Below are 8718 nucleotides of genomic sequence, written 5' to 3'. Positions count from 1 at the left end.
GGGAAGTGGGGGGCGCTATGGGGGACTTTTGGGATAGTATTGGAAATGTAATTGAGGAAAATATGTAATAAAAATATTAAAAAAAAAGTGAAAAAAAAAAGTTTCGATAGAAATATGATCAGTCCTGTTTCCCCGGCAAAATGCCAGTCAGGTTACTCATAACTTGAGGAAATCTGAATGAAGCATTGCAAATCATTGTTTCCTGAATCATAGGAACCCTAGACACCTGAAGGGGGTTTAGAATGATATTTTGGAAAGGAACATGTAGCTTATTCACTTCACTAAAAAACTGTATCAAATTATTGTGTTTCACGTTTTCAATAGTTTTCCTTTCATTTTTGAAAATATCTGTTTTCGTACCTTATTACACTAATTTGTGAAGATAGAAATTGTAAAATTCTAGTATTTAAAACATATTGAATGCCAGTCTCACTGTAGAGATACTCAAATGTCTAATCATTGGTCTTCTGCTTTCATTTTTGTTACTGTGTGAAAACACTATGACCAAAAACATCCAACATCCAAAACCTGTCTCACCTGAGGATCCATCCCATATATAGTTACCAAACCCAGACACTATTGTGGATGCCAGCAAGGGCTTGCTGACAGGAGCCTCATATAGCTGTCTCCTGAGAGGCTCTGCCAGTGACTGACAAATAGAGAAATGGATGCTCTCAGCCAACCATTGTACTGAGCACAATGTTCCCAATGGAGGAGTTAGAGAAAGGACCAAAGGAGCTGAATGAAGCTTGCAGCCCCATAGGAGGAACAATAATATAAACCAACTGGTACCCCAAGAGCTCCCAGGGACTATCCCACCAACCAAAGAGTACCCATGGAGGGACTCATGGCTCCAGCCACATATGTACCAGAGGTTGGCCTTGTCAAACATCAATGGGAGGAGAGGCCCTTGGTTCTGTGAAGGGTTGATGCCCCAGTGTAGGGGAATGCCAGGACCATGAAGCAGGAGTGGGTGGGTTGGTGAGCAGGGGGAGGAGGGATGGGATAGGACATTTTTGGAGGGGAAACAAAGAAAGGGGTAACTTACCTAGCTTTTTTAGACTGTCTAGAACCATCTGCCCAGGGAATGGTGCCACCCATGGTGGGCTGGGTCCTCCTACAGTAATTTACAATCATGACAATCCCCTCAAACATGTTACAGTCCGATTTGAGGAATTATTCCTCGATTGAAGCTTAGTCACAGCCTCAACTTCACTCTCAACTTCATAACTGAATTTTCTTTCAAATAATATAAAGTTTGCTATGTGACATTCTGTTAAAAGTATATTGAGGTAGGTAACATTACCAAAGAGAAAATTTTTTTAAGCCAAGAATAAATGCAATACACAATCACCTGATGTTTTCATCCATAAAATTCCATCCTTATTCCTGGCTCTGTGTGAGTCTGTGTACTTCCCAGTGAAGAATGGAGTAAGCTAATAAATTCAGAAGCCAGAAGAAACTACAGAGAATTTGGAGCCTGGTCCAGAAAAATTCCTGAGAACAAACATTAATCTCCGAGATTTTCATCCGCGTCACTAAAGAGCAGTGACTCATACAGAGTTATATACAAATCAATGGCAAAGTTAATTAAAAACTAGGTCTAACATTTCTTCCTTCAGCAATTTCCTTGATGTTAAAAGAATTAGATTGCTCAGGTGAGAGATTCGGGATGGGAGAGAAAGGTTGGGGTTGCAGGAAGGGTGATGTTCACAGTTAAAATTGATTTTCCATTCACATCTCACCTGGCCCTCAATGCAGGAAAAAAAAATGGAAAAGAAGACAACTTCCTTCTGCTGTGAGTTGAACACCCACCTGGGGTTCTGACTTCTCACTCAAAAGGAAGAGGGAAGTAAGGGGGCCAGTTAAAGAAAACTAAATAAATATAAAGTTGATCTGACCAGGCATTTTATTTTCTACCTAAGCAGATTCGCTTCTAATTTAACTCTTTGTCTTACAAAAATGGATATAAGATGATCTCTTTATCGGGGGGATCCTGTAATTGCTTCAAGTGATAAATCATGAATGGAGTAATGGTGTCCATTCAGGGAAAGATCCACCTGGCAGCTGCCATGCAGCTCTTTCTTTAGAGACACAAGTCTACGAGTTTCAAAATGCATGCTGCATCAGATACACCCCCGAGATGACTGAAACCTAGTTGGAACATCAACTTAAAAAAGGCAGAAGTCACAGTGTTCTTTCTTGAATTCATTAATAGTTTATTCTTCTAGACTAGAGCAATGAAAGGAAGACAGATATTAAATGGCCCATGATCTCCAAACAAAGGATGATCAGTGCTGTGCAGCAAGCCTTTGCACAGACCCGCTGCAGAGTCTAGGGAAAGGGGGCTTCCTGCAGAGATGAAGAGAGAATTGATAGACAGACGTGGGCTTCAAAAACAGATTTTAATCCTCAGGTTTGTTGCTGTACAAGAAGAGAAAAGTACTCACATTGTAGTTTTTAAAATTCTCTGTGAAAGAAAGGGAAAATAAGAGAGAGTAAATTCACCAGAGTGAAGGCAGACATCATACACATGTAAGTAGTAATGAGAAGTCCCATAAGCCTCAGGTAAATGACTAACCCATCCTGAAAGGCAAATTTCTAGAATTCCAAAAACATGGATGCTGGCTTGAGAGATGAGCATCCTCCTCCTACCATGTCACAGGTGTGCCAGAGGACCTTGCTGTTAAGGTTTAACTTCCTAATGTCCATTAAGAGAAATGTATTCATCATCGCTCAAGAGTCTCCACAATTAGTCGAGAATTGAAAGGAAAATGTGTGAGCAGATGTTATCTGATGTGTGATGGACTGGGTGAGAATGGTCTCCACAGGCTCATGTATCCGAATGTTAGATTCCCAGTTGGTGGGTTATTTAGGAAGAATTAAGAGGGATGACCTTTTTGGAGGAGTTATGTTTGGGAGTGAGGCTTTGAGGTTTCAAAAAGCCCAGGATCTTCCTCCTTCTCTCCTTCCAATTGATGTAACCCTAACCCTAACCCTAAACCCTAATCCATCTTATATGCATATCATGTCTTCCTGCCTACTGTCATGCTGTTTGTCATGACAGTCATGGACTCACCCTCTGAAACTGTAAGCAAGTCCCCAATTAAATGCCGTTTTATAAATTGCCTTGGCCATGGTGTCTCTTCACAGCAACAGGAGAGTTTGTTTGCAATCATTTTCTCTCTTCTCCAGCCCTCATCACCCATCACCTTTTCAATGGCCAAGTGTCCAGACAGTCTAATTTTTCAACAGTTCTATAAGTCACACAGATAAGAACATCCTTTCCATTACAACAGTTCTCAGATAATAAACTGAAAGAAAGATGAAATTTCAAGACCTGTAAGTCATATAAAGTACTCAGAAATTGCTGGTTGTTTGTGAGCCTAGAGGCTGCCTAGGGCTGAGAAAAAAAGAAAAACAAACCTGGGTATGCCCCGTAGTTAAAACATTCCTGGGAACAGCTTAACCTTAAAGATAAAGAGGAATGTGAAGACATAACAGGGCTATCTAAACTGCATCAACAACTCACAGAACTCTGACACCCTGCACGTACATGTAATTTTTCTGCTGATGTTTGAATAAGCCAATAGTGTGTCGCTATGCTGAATTCCACACCCCTAAGCCCCTTACCCCATAAAAACCCCTAGCTTCCGAGCCTCGTGACTGACATCCGTTATCTCCTGTGTAGGATGCATGTTGGTCCAGAGCTCCATCATTAAACGACCTCATGTAATTACATCAAGGCCTTTTTGTGATTCTTTGGGTGCCTGCCGAATCAGGAACTGAGTGGGGGTTTCCCCACTAGGTTCTATCAAAACCATAAGATATATTTCTCACTGATCCTCTAATGTCCTCTTTGTATCAACTACAACGTTGAAATAATTGAGTTCAAACCTATCCTGTTGATTAAATAGGACAGGTGACCTGGACCAGTAGTTCTTCCTGTGTTTATACTGGGACTCTGAAGGGGAGTACCAGAAATAAGGAAAGTAGTCAAAAGCTGGGGTCAGATGGGCCGTGAGGGCTGATGATCCAAGCCGGCTAACTTTTAGTACCTCAGCTCCTAACATACCCCTCAATGAGGAAGTAGGAAACAAGTCAGTAATGAGAATCGGATGGCAGAATTTCAAGGCACTCAGAGTGCCTCTAGGTCCTCTTCTGCAAGGTGCACATCTCACATCTCAGTGTCTGGAACAAGTAACCACAACTTTACAGGAAAATTGTCAAGTTTCAGGACCCAGCTCAAGCCCCTCACAGCCCTGGCACCAGTGCATTGCTGGCATTGCCAAGCACGACTCTGGCAGGGAACACAGCTGAGCACTCCTTGTTATATCTACAGTACCCCAAAGAGCCTTTGGCCCTACCCTACTCCCAACAAACTAGGAATGCCTACAGTTCAGTATGAGCCAGGGTTATCAAGAACCAACATCAAAGTAATCTTGACATTTCATCTGAACATTAAAAGAAAACTATGCATAATACCATAATGCATGCATATATGGGGGGGGTGGGGAGAGAGAGAGAGAGAGAGAGAGAGAGAGAGAGAGAGAGAGAGAAAACCTCCTGCTTCCCTATACTGTTCTGGGCACTGCTTTCAGTAATATGTCAAAGGCATATATCATCATATAATGTTAACTATAATTTTCCTTACCCCTCATTTCATGACTCTACCCCAAATCTGGATAGTTAGTAGTTCGTTCACAACATGGAGCATATAATATATACAAGGTAATAATAAGAAAACATTACTGTTTATAATTACAAACATGTACAAGGTAATAATAAGAAAACATTACTGTTTATAATTACAAACATGTTCAGGGAAGTGAGATACCTTGCCCAATGTCATTTGCCCATGGCATCTATAAATTGGTGAATAATAACAATGCAGTCCTGCCTGCCACATCACCACAACCATGTCCTGTTCACACCCAACTCCTAGAGACCAAGTGTCATCCACAAAGTGCAGGTTTGTCCCTAGTATGCACAATCTCATGTGCCTGCTCAGCCTCAACACTTGAAGATAGAACGTCAAGTTATACTCTCCATCACAGACAAATAAACCATTAATATAAGAAAAGTAGCCAAGTAGCCCAGAGTGCTTATTGAGAAAAACCATGATTGTGCATGGAAGATTTTCCAGACTCTAAATTGTGGACATTCAAAAAGGCAGTCTTAGCTTTTTACTTAAGTCTAAATTTATTTTCAATTTTTAAAGAACTATTCATGGGGCAATTAGTCCTTTTCCACTATCTCTTAATAGAATAGACAGATAGATGATAGATAGATAGATAGATAGATAGATAGATAGATAGATAGATAGATAGATAGATAGATAGATGGATAGATAGATAGATAGATAAACAGATAGAAGGATATTGCTGTTACCTGGAAGTATTTCTGTGTAGCTAGGCATTGCCAAGACATTTAAACAATAAAGGGTCATTTCTAAGCATTTAATAAAACAGACTTTACATCAAGTGGTCTGCAAGCTACTTCCATTAGTGTTCTCAACTTAGGTTTCAAACATTTTCATTTTTAAGGCAAGCCATTCCTGGCATACTTAAAACATACAGATGGCATGATCTCAGGCCCCACCCACCTTGTGAACATCTTGTGTGGCAAATAAGATTGTAAACTTCCTGCTGGGCAAGAGTCCTCCTCAGTGTGTAGATCTGAATATCTCTTTCAACTTTCAGCCACTTCACCTAAGTTATTCATCCGCTTTCAGACAGTGTGTGATAAACATCAGCAAGTGAGGGAATCTCTTCAGTGTGTCTGTCACATGGTGTCCTCCTTTAGAACATCAAAATCACATATCACAAAATTCCAAGGTGAGGTTTTACTAAGATACTTAATTTTTATAGAGCGTAATTGTGGAAGCTGTTGAGTTTCTGCCTAAATTTGTATCTCCATCTGCCCACAATAAACATACACAGGTAAAACCCTCAATGAGATCCTGGATACATAGAGTAGTTTCTGGGAGAGAAAATATAATAAAGGTATACAAGCACTCAACATCAGAGAGAATATTGAATGTGCCAATAATGTCTTCCATACTTCCATACTTTCTAGAATATCTCTGCAGAAAGAAGATTTTTCTTATCTTTATGATGAATTCTGTACCTCGAGCAACAAATGAAAATTAGACCATTTTTTATAGTCATCCCAAGAGTTAAAAGTAATTTTGTGACATTAAGTATAATAAACCAAATTGCAGCAATGAAAGAAACATTTTCATTAAAGCTTTGACAAATCACACTCAAAATTCCAATGCAGAGATGGAATAGAGTTGGTATTGTCTCTAGGGGACCAAAATAACAGATGACAGCTAGAATTCTCAGCTCATCATAACAAATATATAATTAGTTTTGACCTTTTCACAACGTCCCAACAAATACAGCGGTTCATAAGCATGCATGGTGCAAATGAAATTAATTGCAAGGGTATCTTTCACTGAAATGTTTAATGATCTCATCACACAGATTTCCTGGATGATTTCTTTCTGACTTCCTCCTAAAAATAACGCCATCAGAGGCCATGAACCAGGTTAATTTCATCAAACCAGAACCAACCAACATCTGCAACTATATCTAGCTCATGTGCATACTTTCTCATTACCCAAAAGCTCCCTCCCCACTCCACTCTCTCCCTTCCCCGCTCCTTCCCTCCTTTTCTCTCACTTTCTCCCTACCTCCACATGCATTCCTCTTATTCCAACGTAACAAACCCGGACTTGATTTTTAAAGACTCGGGGTTACCATGTGTGATGGTACCTGCCTATAATTGGAAAGCTGAGGCAGGAGGATTGCAAGTTGGTGGTCAGCTTGGGCTATATAGCAAGAATTTGTCTCAAATGTAGTAACAGACAAAGGCAAATGCCAATGGTTAGGTGAAGCTTTCCTTGGTCATTCATCTGTCTCCTTTTAAATGGTGTAACCTTATAGTGATTTGCCTCACGGTGGTAACCTGTGTGAGCATTTCCTTTCATACTTAAGTCATACTCTTTTGAACTATTCCCATTGATGAAGTCCAACAGTGTGACGTTGACTCCTAGTAAATATGAAAATGAATCCAACCAAGATTAGTGAATTATCCTCCTAAATACAGAACTTTATTTTGAAACTGTCTTGTACAGAACACACATTCACCATATTTTCTCTCTCTCCTCTCTCTCTCTACCCTCTTTGTGTTTTCTAAATATTGTCTAATTTTCTTCCCCAATTAGACAATAGACTGTTCTAAGTTCCAAGGAAGTCACAAGATTCTGTGTCTTCAGAGATTGCTTGTTTGGAGAGTTGACATTTACCTTATAAATATAAATAATTGTTGATGTTAAAAAAAAGATACAAGTCTTACTTAGACCGTAAGGCTATAAAACATGTTAGTATATTAACACAACCACATACCTACAAGATGCACTTATTCCAAAACTTAAAAATAATCAATTAAAAGAGATAATGAATTCTGATAAAAAGGGAAGAGTAAAGAGAGGAGAAATGAAGGGGAGGGTGTTAGGCTGGACAGTAGGTAGTAGAGGCTCATGAGGTCAGACAAAAGCAGCACCCTCCATAGTTATAAGAATAATAGAGGGCTGGAGGGATGGCTCAGTGGTTAAGAGTGCCAACTGCTCTTCCAGATGCTCTGAGTTCAATTCCTAGCAACCACATGGTGGCTCACAACCATCTGTAATGGGATCTGATGTGTCTGAAGACAGCTACAGTGTACTCATATACATAAAATAAATAAATACATCTTTAAAAAAAAAGAATAATGGAATATATTAGATTCAAAGGTGACTTTCCCCACCATTGAAGAAGTGAGTTAGCTGTAATCTGAAGGAGGTCACTTAACCCCATAAAGCACTCTTGGTAAGGGTGATAAAATTCTAACATCAATGATCAATAAATACTAGCACTACCCTTTCAAAGGATTTTATGGGTTCCAATTAGTCTGGGATGATTTAGACATTGTCTTTCTTTAAGACACAAGGGTTAGCTATTAGATCTAGCAAACACACCCAGCCAGGTTTATTGTTCTATGTTATACCAAAAGCCACTTAAAAGATCTATTAAATGTGTTTCCTTTCCCACTGAATTAGCACTACACTCAAAAATAGAGACTAAGGAAGCATCAACCAACTTTTCAAATGCTAGCACAAAAAAAAAAAAAAAAAAAAAAAAAAAAAAAAACAGTTCTCCATTCAGGTCTCTCATCCGTGCAGGTGAGGACCTTTCCAATCTTTCAACCTACGGAAGCAGGGATCTGCCTCAGACACAATGCCAAAGACAGTAGGTGATGATGAGTTTGTTGGAATCTGGTTCCTTTTCCCTGTGGGTGAGTGGAAAGTACACTCCTCATTACTGTCATGAATCATATGATGGAGATCCCAAACAAACCTCCCAAGAGAATACAAGTCTCAGAAAAGATTGAACTGATACGTCATTCATTAATAGGGTACTTCTTGGGGGAACTAGCTGAGATGATCTCATTCCTACCTTAAGTAAGAAGGTAGAAAACTACATAAAGGAATGACATGTGACTTGTTCTACATGGGGATCATGAGCTGTGACAGTGACAGTGAATGGCTTCATCAGCAGAAACAGCTGGAGTTCATCAGGAGGGTGCTCTTCCATCATCTATGTGATATTGTTCTTACTTACATCCCTCAAAGGACAATTTATTGCCTCTAATCACGGCATCAAAGGAACTCAT

This window comes from Mus caroli, chromosome 16, assembly GCF_900094665.2.
Source record: "Mus caroli chromosome 16, CAROLI_EIJ_v1.1, whole genome shotgun sequence".
Classification (NCBI taxonomy): Eukaryota; Metazoa; Chordata; class Mammalia; order Rodentia; family Muridae; genus Mus; species Mus caroli.
This window is presented reverse-complemented; position numbering follows the sequence as displayed.